General features: G+C 42.8%; 1 protein-coding gene and 1 long non-coding RNA gene across 3 annotated transcripts in view; one reads left to right on the plus strand and one right to left on the minus strand.

The window, feature by feature from the left end:
• Window positions 1-12,492: 12,492 nt before the first annotated feature.
• LOC106148942 overlaps window positions 12,493-15,327 on the minus strand; it is a 3,076-nt gene continuing 241 nt past the window's right edge. The window contains exons 1-4 of one of the 2 annotated variants that reach the window (XR_001234740.1): window positions 14,511-14,601; window positions 13,275-13,544; window positions 12,831-12,899; window positions 12,493-12,675 (exon numbers count right to left, since the gene is read on the minus strand). This is a non-coding gene — a long non-coding RNA (uncharacterized LOC106148942). Of the gene's footprint in view, window positions 12,676-12,830; window positions 12,900-13,274; window positions 13,545-14,510; window positions 14,602-15,327 lie in introns of those variants that run through there. The other variant, XR_001234741.1, reaches the window with a different exon arrangement.
• Shroom3 (shroom family member 3) overlaps window positions 14,760-15,327 on the plus strand; it is a gene marked incomplete in the record, with an annotated part of 287,861 nt that continues 287,293 nt past the window's right edge. Inside the window, 1 exon segment of the mRNA XM_013516209.1 lies at window positions 14,760-15,327.

Below are 15,327 nucleotides of genomic sequence, written 5' to 3' on the forward strand. Positions count from 1 at the left end.
GGGTCCCGGGGAAGGGGCGGGGCCGAGGGAGGGGCGGGGCCTCACGCTCCCCGACTCCGCCCTGACGCCGTCGCCCGGGAAACCGAGCGTCCTTTCCGCCCCCTCCCCCCGTGTTCCGCGCTAGTCTCCGCAGAGGCCCCTGGGGACCACCCGCGCGTGGCGTGGCCGCCCCTCTGTCCCCTGGAGCGCTCGCCCTGGCGCCTGGGCTGGTGCGCAGCTCCAGACGTGCTGTCACCCACAGCCTTGTGCCTGAGAAGAGGGTCTCACCGCCGGCTTCAGAGACTCTCGGTCTACTGGGCCTGGTGGCTCACCGCTGTAATCCCAGCACTCGCAGGGTGAGGCAGGAGGATCGTTGGGAGTTTGAGGCCAGCCTGGGCTACAAAGTAAGCGCAAGGCCAGCCTGAGCTGCATAGCAAGACCCTGTCTCAAAAAGACCAAAACAAAACAAAACAAAACCAGTAATGACCATGTAGTTAAAATTATGACATTCTCTCCCCTATAGACACAGAAAAAAATAATTTTTGAAATATTTTTTTATTTAAAAAAATAAAAGACCAAAAACATTAACAAACGCACATACATTTACAAAATAACACAAGAATACTACAAGCAATACTGAAGTTCACACAAGGTGATGGTTGTTGTATTACGTATAACAATGGTTGTTGTATTACATATTGATTTCTTCAAAGTGGTTACTCAGGAAAACGAATATAGACAGGCAAGATTGATCAAATAATTAATCATTAACTGTTCCTTTCAATAAAGCAATAGAAGTCAGTAGTATAACTATGTCAGCTAACCTATATACACATATAGACATAATTTCCCCCTTCTTTCTTTTCTCCTTTCCCTCATCACAGTTGCTCTTTACTTTTGAGCAGTTTCCTTTCATTTCACAATGTCTATCATACCTCCTAATTTTATTCACTCTTTCAGGTTCTTACACTAGTGAGTTGTTTACACATGCAGGTCTGATTTATTTCACTTATGAGTATGGTCTCTAATTGTGACCATTTACCTACAAAAGCCTCGAGTTTATCTTTCTTTATACCTGAGTAACATTCCATTATATAAAAATACCACAACTTTTTAATCCATTCCTCAGTGGATGGACATTTGGGTTGCTTCCATGATTTAGCAATTACAAATTGAGCTGCTATAAACATGGGTACACATATATCACTGTGATATGATATTTTCAGTTCTTCTGGGAAAATATTCTAAAGGGGAATAGCTGGATTGAGTGGAACCTCTAGACCTAGTTTGCTGAGAAATCTGCAAACTGATTTCCACAGTGGTTTCACCAATCTGCATTCCCACCAGCAGTGGAGAAGACTTCCTATTTCTCCACAGCCTTGCCAACATTTGTTATTGGTTGATTTCTTAACGCTAGCCATTCTTACTGGGGTAAGATGAAATCTCAATGTTGTTTTAATTTGCATTTCTCAAATGACCAATGATGTTGAATGTTTTTTTGTGTAATTATTTACCTCTTGTATTTCTTTATCTGAGAAGTGTGTCATCATCACAGATGCCCATTTTTGGATTGGGTTTTTGAATTTGCAGGGGAGGGGTGATGTTTTTAAATTCTTTATATGTTCTAGATAGAAGTCCTTTGTCTTGAGGGACAGTCAGCTAAAATTTTTTCCCAATTTTTGGGTTTTATTTTTACTCTGTTGGTGATTTCTTTGGATGTGCATAAACTTTTCAGTAAGATGAGATCCCAGTTGTTGATTCTTTGAAGTATTTCCCATATGGTTTGGTTTTTGTTCATGAACTCTCTGCCTACCCCTATGTCTTCAAGATTTTTTGCCTACTTTCACTTCCAATAGATTTAGTGTTTCTGTTTTAATATTGAGATCTGTGATCCATTTTGTGTTTTTTTTGTTTGTTTTTTTTGGTTTTTTTCTCCGGTACCAGGAACCGAACTCACGACCTTGCGCTTGACAGGCAGGCGCTTTTACCGCTGAGCTAAATCCTCAGCCCCCTGTGATCCATTTTGACTTGAGTTTGGTGCATGGTGATAGACTTGGGTCTATTTTCAGTCTTCGACAAGTGGCAAGCCAGTTTTTATACAGCACATTGTTGGATTTTGTTTCTTAATCCATTCTGCCAGTCTGTTTCCTTTGATTGGTGAATCGAAGCCGTTTACATTAATGGTTATAACTGATATGTGTTGGTTTGTCTTTGTCATGTTATTTATTTGCTATTGGTTTCCTATTTTTTCTCTCTGTTTAATTGCTTGCTTTGCTTGAGGGTTCATTTCTATTGTTGTTCTTGAAACTGTGGTTAGTTTTTCCTCTGTCTGGAATCTTTTAATATTCTTTGTAAGGTTGGTTTGGCACTCATGAAGTTCTTCAGTTGTTCTTTGTCATGGAAATATTTTGTTTCTCCATTGAATTTGAAAGATAGTTTTGCAGGATACATCAATCTTGGTTGGAAGCTGTTTTGACTCAGGACCTGTAACACTTCACTCCAAGCTCTTCTCAAATGGATAGTTTGTGTTGAGAAATCTGCTGTGATTCTGATGGGCTTTCCTTTATAGGTGATCTGTTTCTTTTCTCTAGAGGATTTTAATATTCTGTTCTTTTGCTGTATGCTTGGGATCTTGATTATTATATGTCTGGGTGTAGTTTTATTTTGGTTATGACTAGTTGGAGTTCTATATGCCTCACTTACTGTACATCAGATTATTTTTTCATGCTTGGAAAGTTTTCTGCTATTATTTCTGCAAATATTCTTTTTATGTTCTTTGTGTTGCCTCCTGCTGTTTTGTTGACTCCTATTAGCCTTACAGTATTTCTCTTTGCCTCATCTTGCAGCTCTTGAACTGATTTTTCTTGGTTCCTTGTTAATTTTAAGAGATCCTTCCTTTCACGATCCTTAGCTGCCATGCTGTCTTTGAGATGTGAAATCCTGTCTTTGGCTTCATTCAAGTCATTTTGCCAGCTTTCTTTTTTTTTTTTTTGGTTTTTCTCCGGTATCGGGAACCGAACTCACGACCTTGCGCTTGCCAGGCAGGCGCTTTTGCCGCTGAGCTAAATCCCCAGCCCCTTTTTTGCCAGCTTTCAATGGAAGTTTTAATTTCCTGGATATCTCTTTGAATCTGTTTCATGCATTCTATTTCATTCCTATATTTTTCATTTAACGTTTCCATCAGCTTCCTATCCTCATCTATTTTTTTATATATGTCTTCTTTAGATGTGATGAGCTATTCTTTCATTATTGTTGTCATTTCATTCTTTACCTGAGAGGTTATTTCTGATCTGATGTCTTCTACGGCCTGATGGAGTTGTTTCTTTATTTCCCTTGCAATCATTTCAGCAATTTCAGGTGTGTGTTTACCAAGTTCTCCCATGTTGATGTCTCCTGGACTTGTTCTGGGTGGGGTGGAGTTCTGAGATTTCATTTTAGTCCTTCATCTTCTCATTTTTCATGTCAGAGGTAGAGCACCCAGTCTCCCCCTTCCCTGGCAGCTCAGCAAAGGTCCCTAGCATCCCTAGTGTTCCTGGTGGTCACACTTGCCCCTCAGTGGCCACTGAGATGGGCTGCTCACTCTGGGCTCTTTGGGTGGTTGGTGGAGTATACCTAGTTCTCGTAGGTCCCAGATGTGAACCATGATGTTGGTGGATCGCAGATCACCTGATCCAATGTCTCCAGGCAGCTCAGGGCGCATGCTGCACTGGTGGTGATTACACTACACCTGTTTCTGGGTCCTCTGGGAGGTCAGGGTGCACACAAATCCCAGATGCAAAAATCTTGGTGTCAGCAGTTCGAGGACTGCCAGATCTAATACCTCAGGTGGCGCAGGGCATGCACAGCAAGGGTCCAAATGTGAACCCTGGTGTTCACGGTTCGTGGGCCTTCTGAGCCAGTATCTCCTGGCTGCACCGGAGGCACAGAGGGTGGAGACATGGACTGTAATGGTGGCAGGGTTGTGGGTCACCTGCTCTGTTCCCAGGAAGTAGGTGGGGAATACCTGGTTCTCTCAGTGCTCAGCCATGAATAGTGATGTTAGCGGATCATGGACCTCCTGATTCCGTGTCTCCGGGCCACTCATGGCGTGCCCAGGAGCCAGGCACAGGCTGCACTGGCGGCGATTGTGGACCTCCTGTTTCTGGGACCTACGGGAGGTCAGGGTGCTCGCAAAGCCCAGACTCGAACTGCAGTGTCAGCAGTTCATGGACCGCCCGATCTAGTACCTCAGGTGGTGCAGGGCATGCGCAGGGAGGGCCCAAACTCGAACCTTGGGGTTAGTGGTTTGTGGGCCTCTGAGCCAGTGTCTCTTGGCTGTGCTGGGCACAAAGAGGTTGGAGACACAGACTGTCAGAAAAAATAAATTTAATTAGAACCTTGAATTTATTCAGTAAGTGTTGAGTCCCAACTATAAACCTGGAGCATCAGTGAGCTAAACACACCAAAATCCTGCCTTCGTAGGAGAAGCCCAGCTACAGATGCCCACCAGGTTAGAAGCCTGGTGCTAGGAGCCAAATACAGCAGGGAAGGAAGGGGTGTGGGGATATCTGGCAACATCGCAGAACAGGGAAGGACCCCTCCGTGACAGCTGAGCCAAACCTTGAAGGCGACAACGGGGGGCACAGCCCCGTGGCTCTCAGAGGAAGAGCGGCCCCCATGCAGTGTATCATGAGGAGCTGTGACAGCTACAGACACCTGTGAAACTACTACCTTGAGCACGGCAGGACATTTTAGCCTGGTGCTTACTGTGGCACATGCCTGCAATCCTGGCTAGCAGGCCGAGGCAGGAGGATCAAGGCCAACCAGGATGATGTAGTGAAGCCTTGTCTCAAAACAGAATAGAAAGAAAAATTAAAAATCATCCCTTAGGCCAACCCTCACTTTTGGACCAGGGGAAGGGCAGCACATTTCATTTGTTTTTATTTCATTTGTTTTGTTTTGTTTTTATTTTAAAGAAAATAGAACAAAAAAAAAGAACAATAGTAAGATACAAACAACACAAAGCGAGGACATTAAAAATGATACAGGGTTTCAAACCAAATGATAGAGATTAACAGTGGTTGTTATATTATATGTTGTTATCTTCAACAAAGTTGCTCAGATTACCAGATGGAAGACTAGAAGATTGGTCAAATCATTAAAGGGAATAAGATAATAATAATTTAAAAGAACATTAGGGACAATACATAGTGTCACTAGGCAAGACTGTAGGAATTCACCAATGGATATTATACTGCAAATTGTTGTCACATGAGTTGCTCAGATTACCACATACAAGCATGCAAAATTGGCCAAAATATTTTTAAAAACCCAAAAACTTTTAATCATTAATTGTTCCCCTCAACAAACCAGCAGACACCAACAGTACAGTTATGCCACCGATCTATCTATCTATCTATCTATCTATCTATCTATCTATCTATCTATCTATGATGCCTTAGTACTTTCTTTTTCTTGCCCTCATCCCAGTTGTTCCTTCTTTTGAGCAATTTCTTTCCCTTTCTTATTATCTATTGTACATTTTGGGATTTATTTACTCTTTCATGTTCTTACACCAGGGAGACAATATGATGTTTACACATGTGGGTCTGATTTATTTCACTTATGAGTATGGGCTCCAGTTGCATCCATTTACCCATAAAAGCCTTGAGTTTATCTTTTTTATAGCTGAGTAATACTCCGTTGTATAGAAATACCAGATCTTTTTTATCCATTCCTCAGTTGATAGGCATTTGGGTTGTTTCCAAAATTTAGCTATGACAAATTTGTGCTGCTGTAAACATGGGTGCACATATATCGCTGTGGTATGATGTTTTTAATTCTTCTGGAAATATACCCAGAAGGGGAATAGCTGGGTTAAGTGGAACTTCCAATCCTAGTTTTGTGAGGAATCTCCAGACTGACTTCCACAGTGGTTGCACCAATCAACACTCCCACCAGCAGTGGAGAAGTGTTCCTTTTTCCCCACAGCCTCTCCAGCATTTGTCATTGGTTGATTTCTTAATGATAGCCATTCTTCATGGGGTGAGATGAAATCTCAGTGTTGTTTTAATTTGCATTTCTTGAATGACTAATGATGTTGAACATTTTTTCACATATTTATTCACCATTAGTATTTCTTCCTCTGAGAAGTGTGTGTTCATCTGAGATGGCCAATTTTGGATTGAGTCTTTGAGTTTTTGGGGCCTGATTTTTAAAAAATTCTTTATATGTTCTAGATTGGAGTCCTTCATCTGAGGAGCAGTTGGATAAGATTTTTTTTCCCAATTTGTGGGTTTTCTTTTTACTCTGTTGGTGATTTCTTTTGATGTGCAGAAAATTTTCAATAAGGTAAGATCCCAGTTGTTGATTCTTTGAAGTATTTCCCATGCAGTTTGGTTTTTGTTCATGAACTCTCCACCTACCCCTATGTCTTTGAGAGTTTTACCTACATTCTCTTTCAGTAGATTTAGCGTTTCTGTTTTGATATTTAAATCTTTGATCCATTTTGACTTTAGTTTAGTGCATGGTGATATACATGGGTCTAGTTTTAGTCTTTGGCATGTGGAAAGCCAGTTTTTCCAGCACCATTTGTTAAAGAGGCTATCTTTCTTCCAGTGAACATGTTTGTCCCCTTTGTCAAAAATAAGGTGGCTGAGTGTGTTTGTAGCTGTGTCTGCATCTTCTAACCCGTTCCACTGATCTTCAGGTCTGTTTTTCTGCCAGTACCATGCTGATTTTATCACAGTGGCTTTGTAGTATAATTTCAAGTCAAGGATTGTGATGCCTCCTACCTTTCCCTTGTTTCCTGGGATTGCTTTTGCTATTCTAGTCCTCTCTGGTTCCAGATGAATTTTAGGAATGTTTTCTCTAGATCTGTGAGGTATACTAATGGTATTTAAATTGGGATTGCATTGAATCTGTACAACAATTTTGGGAGTATGGCCATTTCCACGATATTGGTTCTTCCTATCCATGAGCAAGGAACAGCTTTCCAGTATGCATGGGATAGTATGCATGAGATAATTTTCTGAAATCCTCTTCAATCTCTTTTTTCAGAGTACTGTAATTTTCACTGTATAGATCTTTCACTTTTGTTAGATTGATTCCTAAGTATTTCATTTTTTTAGGTGCTATTTTGAAAGGTGTAGTTTCACTAATATCTCTCTCAGTCTGTTGTTTGTGTATAGGAATGCTATTGATTTTTGAGTGTTGACTTTGTATCCAGCTATGCTACTGAATTTAGTTATTAAATCTACAAGCCTTTTGGTGGAGTTTTTGGGGTCTTCTATGTAGAGTATCAGGTCATCTGTGAATAATGATAATTTCACTTCTTCTTTTCCTATCCTTATTCCTCTTATTTCTCTCTCTTGTCTAATTGCTCTGGCTAATATTTCCAGAACTGTATTGAATAGGAGTGGTGACAGTAGGCATCCTTGTCTTGTTCCTGATTTTAAAGGGGAAGCTTTCAGTTTTTGACCATTTAGAATGTCAGCTGTTGGTTTCTCATAGATGGCTTTCATCAGATTGAGGTAAAGTCTATCTATGCCAATTTTCTGCAGAGTTTTATCATGAATAAGTGTTGGACTTTATCAAAAGCTTTTTTCACATCAGTTGAGATGATCCTGTGATTTTTGTCTTTGGCTCTATTGATATGGTGTATTACATTAATTGATTTGCGTATATTGATCCACCCCTGCATTCCTGGGATGAATCCCACTTGGTCGTGGTGTATAATTTTCTTGACAATTTGTTGCATTCTGTTTGCTAGTATTTTATTGAGAATTTTTGCATCTGTGTTCATTAGGGAGACTGGCCTGTAGTTCTCTTTTTTGGTTGGGTCGTTCTATGGTTTTGGTATCAGGATAATATTTGCCTCCAGGAATGAGTTGGGGAGAATTCCTTCCTTTTCAATTTCCTTAAAGAGTTTGAGAAGGATTGGCATTAAATCTTCTCTAAATTTCACATAAAATTCAGCTGTAAATCCATCAGGACCTGGGCTTTTCTTCATTGGCAAGTTTTTTAATTACATTTTCAATTTCACTTGCTGATATAGGGTTATTCAGGATTTTTATATCTTCTTCATTCAGCTTTGGTAGTTCATATATACCTAGAAATCTGTCCATTTCCTCTGTGTTTTCCATCCTGTTAAAGATTTTTAAAGTAGGTACTGATGATCTTCTGAATTTCTACAGGAGCTGTAGTGATTTCATCTCTTTCATTCCTTATTGCATGTATTTCAGTTTTTTCTTTCCTTTTTAAAATAAGGTTAGCTAGGGGTTTATCAATTTTATTTATTTTTCCAAAGAACCAACTCTTCAATTCATTAATTCTTTGTATCATTTTTTAGTCTCCATTCCATTAATTTCTGGCCTGAGCTTTATAATTTCCTTCCTTCTCTGGGCTTTTGGTTTGATTTGTTCTTCCTTTTCTAGAAGCTTGAGGTGCAGCATAAGATTGTTTATTTCTGTTCATTCTGTTTTCCTGAGGTAGGAGTTCACTGCTATAAATTTCCCTCTGAGGACTGCTTTCATTGCATCCCACAGGTTCCTGTCAGTTGTGTCTACATTTTCATTTGATTGTACATACTGTTTAATTTCTTCTTTGATTTCATCTGTGACCCATTGATTGTTCAGGAGGGTGCTGTTTAATTTCCATGTGTTTATGGAGTTCTTGCAATTTCCTTTGTCATTAATTTCCAGTTTCATTGCACTATGGTCTGATAGTATGCATGAGATAATTTCAACTCCTTTGCATTTCCTTAAGCATGTTCTATGTGCTAGCATATGGTCTATTTTGGAGAATGTCCCATGTGCAGCTGAGAAGAATATATATTCTGATGCTGTTGGGTGGAACACTCTGTACAGGTGTACTAAGTCCATTTGTTCACATGTTTAGTTCAGTTCTGTTATTCCTTTGCTAATTTTTTGTCTAGTTGATCTATCTCTTTGTGACAATGGGATATTGAAGTCCCCTGTTACGATTGTGTTGCTGCTTATTTCATTTTTCATGTTTGTTAAAATTTGTCTTATGTACTTGAGTGCTCCTGTGTTTGGTGCATAGATGTTTATGATTGTTATCTCTTCACCTTGAAGCTTTCCCCTCACAAGTATGTAGTAACCTTCTTTATCTCTTTTAATTGTTGTTGGTTTGAAGTTCCCATTGTCTGCAAACAGAATAGCTACCCTGCTTTTTTTTGTGTACCTGTCACATGGAATACTGTTTTCCATCCTTTAATTTTCAGTATATGAATTTCCTTTTGAGTTAAATGTGTTTTTTGTATACAGCATATTATTGGATTTTTTCTCGATCCACTCTGCCAGTCTACTTCTTTTGGCTGGTGAATTGAGTCCGTTTACATTGACAGTTATAGCTGATATGTATTGGCTTATCTTTGTCATGTTATCCTGCTGTTGGTTCCTCTTGTTTCCCTCTGTTTCATTGCTTGCTCTGCTTGGTGTTTCCTTTCTGTTGTTGTTAAAGTTGTGGTCTTTTTTGTCTCTTTCTAGAATATCTTTTAGAACTCTGTAGGGTTGGTTTGGTGCTCATGAAGCTCTTCAGTTGATCTTTGTCATGGAAATATTTTATTTCTCCATTCATTTTGAAGGATAGTTTTGCAGGGTACATCAATCTGGGTTGGAAGTTGTTTTCTTTCAGGACCTGAAATATTTCACTCCAAGCTCTTCTTGACTTGATGATTTGTGTTGAGAAATCTGCTGTGATTCTGATTGGCCTTCCTGTGTAGGTGATCTGTTTCTTTTCTCTAACAGTTTTTAGTATTCTGGTCTTTTTTGCATTTCTGGGATCTTGATCACTATATGTCTTGGTGTAGATTTACTTTGGTTATGGCTACTTGGAGTTCTATATGCTTCACTTACTCAGATGTCCAATTCTTTTTCCATGTTTGGGAAATTTTCTGCTATTACTTCTACAAATAGTCTTTTTATGTCATTTGTGCTGATACCTTCTGTGTTCACTGATACGTATTAATCCTACATTGTTTTTCTTTGCTTCATCTTGCAGCTGTTGAATTGTTATTTCTTGGTTTCTTGTTATTTTTAAGAGATCCTTCCTTTCACAGTCATTCACAGCAATGCTGTCTTCAAGGTCTGAAAGTCTATCTTCAGCTTCATTCAAGGGGTTTTTCCAGCTTTCGATGGAAGTTTTAATTTCCTGGATATCTGTTTGAATTTGTTTTATGCACTCTAGTTCTTTCCTATACTGTTCATTCAAGGTTTCCATTTATTTACTATGCTCCTCTATTTTTTTCTATGTCTTCTTTAGATGTGCTAAGCAATTCTTTCATTATTGTTGTCATTTCTTTTTTTACCTCAGAGATTATTTCTGATCTGATGTCTTCTATGCCCTGATGGAGTTGTTTCTTTACTTCAGCTACTATCATTTCAGAAATTTCAGGTGTATGACTTCCAAGCTCATCTGTGTTGATATCTCCTGGACTTGTTCTGAGTGGGGTAGAGGTCTGAGATTGCATTTTGCTCCTTCGTTTTGTCATTTTCAGAGATACAGAGGTTCCCTGGAACTCAGCTTCACTCCCAGGATGATGTTGTAGTAGCAGGGTAAGGACCCAAAGGTCCCCAGGGCTTGGTGTGACTCCCTCAGTGGTGTGTGTGTGTGTGTGGGGGCAGGGTATAATACCTAATGCTCCCACAGCTGTCTGTGGCTCAGCTTGGCTCCTACTTAGAGGTTCTCAAAGCTGTCCAGGTTTCAGCTCTGTTTCCACTGGGGTATAGTAGTGGGTGGGTCATGGTCACCATGTCTCCGTACACTGCCACTACCCTGCACAGTTCCCACAGCAGTGTGTGTGTGTGTTGGGGGGGGTAAGTGCGCAGTCACTGAGGCCCCTGAAGCTGTCTGAGTTTCAGTTTAGCTCCCCTGAGGGTGTGGGGTGGGGGCAGGGAGGAGCAACCGAGGCCCTTGAGGTTGTCTGGGGCTCCCTGTGGCCCCCTGAGCTGATGGAGCAGAGGTGGGGCCGGTTCACCAGAGTTCTTGAAGCTGTCCAAGGTACAGCTCAGCTCTGATGGGGGAAGGTGGGGAGAGGAGGAGCAGGGAATGGACCCCAGGCCCCTAAAGCTGTCCCAGTTTCTGCCTAGTCCCAAGCTCGTGTGTGGGGCTGGTGGCAGCTCACCGGAGTTCCTGAAGCTGTCCAAGGTACAGCTCAGCACTGATGGGCTATTTTGTTTTGTTTTGGTTTATTTTATTTTTTAGTACATTTGTAGTTTACAGTTGTCTCGGGGAATGGTTAGACATTTGACTTTTGAATTGATTGTGCTGTGATTATTTTGTGATGGCCCTTATGATATTTGGTGATAGCCAAGCATTGTGGCACACGCCTGTAATCCCTACACTCAGGAGGCTGAGGCAGGAGGATTACCACAATGATTGTGTGGAGCCGGGCGTAGTGGCACACGTCTGTAATCCCAGTACTTGGGAGGCTGAGGCAGAAGGATCGTTGTGAGTTCGAGACCAGTCTGGGCTACAAGTTGAGCTCAAGGCCAGCCTGAACTGCATAGGGAGACCCTGTCTCAAAAAGACAAAAAAAAAAAAAAAAAAAAAAACCCACAATGATTGTGTGGAAACCAACCCAGGCTGCATAGTGAGTTCAAGGTCAGCCTGACCTACACACCAAGACCTGGTCGCAAAAAGAAGAAGACCGTTGGTGAGGCAGGCACTGTACTTTGCACCCCGACTCACACCCACCCTCCATCCTGGGTCCCACAGAACCCCAGCTGTGTGGGAGCAGTGGCCACATTCTGTGCTTCAGGGGGGTTCCAGCAGGCAGCTCCTGGTCAGTCAAAACGAATCTTTGCACTTTTACACCTCTTCCAAGTAGGGTGACTTCCGAGGAGGCATTTAGTTCCTCTCCTGGTGTTCAGAGGCAAGGCAGGGCCACTGGGGAAGTTCCCGGCATTACGAGGACACCGGAGACATGTCTCTTTCTGTCTCTGGAAAGTTGCTGAAAGAGATTGCACAGGCTCTGAAATAGGGTTGATATTTGTCAACCTGGGATTGTTCTGAGGCATTCTTTCTAAAATAGACAAAATAACCTTACAAAGGTATAATTTAACCATTTCTTGTCAATGATGACTCCATCTTTTTCCTTTTTTTGAGTCAGGGTTTTGCTCTGTAGCCCAGGTTGGCCTTGAATTTGCTGTGATTCCCAGCTCTGAGGGTATTTTAATGAATATTTATTGAGCCAGAGGAACCACTAGATGTCACTCTGGCTTTATTTTTAGACATAGTCTAAGGACATTTTTCAATCTTTTAAACATTAAGTTTAGAAGTACTTTTTAAAAAAACAGTAAGTTGAAAACGACATCTAAAATATTAGCAAAAATAGAGGGTGGGGATGTAGGGTGTGCTGAGCATGCAGAAGCCCCGAGTTCCATCCCTGGCACCGTCACCCCTAGAAAAGGAAAAAAAAAATGTTACCAAACTAAAGAGAAAAAGGATTAGCAAATATTTAAAATTAAAACCCATAAATGAAAATTTTGAAAAGAACAACTTAATTTTTCCATAGATGATGTTAACCAAGAGCAGTTTCTAAGAAAGCCAAAACCGTGGGGCAGAGGACATTCCTGAGTCTGCTGGGTGCGGGGCGCGGTCCGCAGGCGCCGTGGCTCTCCGCGCAGGCCGCAGCCTCAGATCAGAACTCTGGGACTTAGTCGGGATTCTTCTTACGAGAGGGGAAGCAGGAGCCTGGGTGTTGGTCACGAAGGGAAGGAGTTGGGTGATGGAGTAGCAGTGACTCCATCAGGAGTTACTTAGCGGAAGCGGAAGCAGGAGGGAAGGAGCAGACAGAAAACAAGACGCTGCGTTCAGACCGAGCGAAGCACCCAGCCTTTCCCTCAGACCTGGAGGCACTTGACAGTGTTTTGTTTCCTGTCGCTCCGGCAAGTAGCAGAATCCCAAGTCCTGCTGGCCTAAGGGGAAAAGAAATGCATCTGTGGGCCTCTAGAACTGGTATTTGCAGGAATGGGGTGGCTCGGGCTGGCTGTGTCTGTTTTCAGAGCTGCCTAGGACTCCCTGTTGGAGATGACCCATTTTCCTGGTAATAGTTACCTTAGGTCTCCACTAACATCACCATTGCATAAGAAGGAGAATTTACTCTTCCTGCTGGCTATGAGCCCTTCCGGTGAAGTTACCAGTAAGAATCAAGTAACGCGCGCTATACGACGGACATTGAACACCACAGACTTTGCTAGGCTCAACTCTTCATTAAGTACAAGCACTGCTAGGAAAAAGGAAAAGAAGAAACAGGTACAAGCTCACCGGGCCAGGTTCACTGCAGAACAAACCTGAGTGGGCCCCTGTGGCACTGACACCAGACCAGCTCTGCATAAGCGATGGGGTCTTTTGGAGGGTCATGGGGGCGGGGGAGTTCTGCGAGAGGCTGGAGGCTTCCTGCCAAGAGCAAGGCTTGAGAGAGCTGAAGCGGTCCTGGCTGCCCAAGGACGAGGCTTGGGAAAGCGCAGGAGCAGCGGCTGCTGTCCACTGCAGGGCTGAGAGTGCTGAGTTCTCAGGCGCAGCTGTGCTGGGGGCCCCTGACCAGGACAGCGGTGGTCAGTCTGTCAAGCACAAACACAATCAAATCGCTACTTTACTCCAGAGTAGTTTTTAACTTGTCCCAAAGATAAAAAATCACTCTATTTTTGGTCCTGGGAATTGAATCCAGAGAGTGCTGAGCTGCATCCTTAGCCCCTGTTTTTTACTTTTTATTTATTTTTATACTTATTTATTTACTTTGTTTTTTTGAAACAGGGTCTCACTGTGTAGTTCAGGCTGGCCTTGAACTGGCTTAGATAGCCCAGGCTGGCCTCAAACTCACAAGGATCCTTTTGCCTCAGCCCCCCGAGTGCTGGGATTACAGGTGTGTGCCACCGCCTTCAGCTTTCATTTTGTGACAGGGTCTCACTTAAATTTCCCATGCTGGGTTTAAACTGTCTCAGCCTCCTGAGTAGTGGAGAATACAAACACCTGCCACCTCACTCAGCTACTGCATATTTTAAAACAAACAAAAAAAGCTTTAGTAGGGGCTGGGGATATAGCTCAGTGGCATAAGCGCCTGCCTGGCAAGCGTAAGATCGTGAGTTCCATCCCTGGTACCGCAAAAAAAAAAAAAAAAAAAGCTTTAGTAAATATATTCCTTGCAGATACTTCTAATTTGTTTTGATAACAATGGCTGAAGCTTGTAGGTAAAAGCTTGGACTGTTTAAATTTTGAATATAAAGTCATGTTAAATATTACAGAATTATTATTAAAAATTACATGGCTAGCCTGAAATCAGAACGACATTCAGCCTTGAGTTCTACTACTTACAAAGCATTACTTTAAAAATTTTTTTTCATTTAAAGAATGGGTAACAAACTATCTTGGAGTAGGTAACAAAGTAGAAAGAAGAAAGCCTGCCTTGCCTTTCCATTAAACCAAGCAAGCAGAAAAGTGAGTAGGGGGTCTTATTTCAAGGTGAGCGGCCGCTGGTATATTATATGCTGCATTTTGTTCTGATGAAGTAAACACAGCCCTCGCCGCACCTTGGCCTCTCCTTACACGCGTCCCCAAATCGCTTAGGCTTGGCAGCGCAGCAGGATCGCCTAAAGCGTTTACAAAAGTATCAACGCCTCTCCCTCACTGCCTCGCTGAAGTTCTGCTCCAGTCGGTGTGAGGCGGGGCTCTTCTAGCAACCACTTTCTAGGTAATCAGCCAATCCGTGTGCTATTTTCAGCTTCCTCGGCTTTATCAACGGCCAGGCGGCTGTGATTGTCAGGTCTTTGTGGCGAGCTGGTTCCCAGCCCGCTGCCCCTGGTCTGCTCCTCTCCCGGGGGCTGATCACCACTGAGAAAGCCAAAGAGAAGGCTTCGGGTCCCTCTGCTTGTTGTTTCATCGAGGATTTACTTTTTTTTTTTTAAATTTTCTCTACATCTTGTAAAAACTTCTTATTTTTCAAGAAGCAAACGGAGAACTTAACTGTGGGAAAAAAGTAACAAGGAAGCAGAGCTGGGGTGCGCAGCGCGGCGGCGCGGGGCGCTTTCTCCCGCGCCGGCCGCGAGGCGGCTATTGTCCTGGTGAACTGCACGGCCCGCAGGAGGCACTGGTCACCGATCAGACGGGAGTTGGGCCATTGTGGGCCCTTTTCTTCCGAGGCTGGGGGAGACTGCTCATTTTCTCCGAAGTCGCAGAAGCAGCGTTGGCATGTGTGCGTGAGATCAAAGCCCTCTGCGGAGAGGCCGGGAGGGTCGCGGCGCAGGGCGATGGACCCGCGTGCGGGCTTCCGAGGGAACCCAGGCGCGCCGGGGGCCACTCCGGCTCAGAGGCGTCGGCGCGCGAGCCAGCTCCGCCTCGGCGCCCCGG

Source organism: Chinchilla lanigera, unplaced genomic scaffold (genome assembly GCF_000276665.1).
Source record: "Chinchilla lanigera isolate Chin_1 unplaced genomic scaffold, ChiLan1.0 scaffold00032, whole genome shotgun sequence".
NCBI classification, from domain to species: domain Eukaryota; kingdom Metazoa; phylum Chordata; class Mammalia; order Rodentia; family Chinchillidae; genus Chinchilla; species Chinchilla lanigera.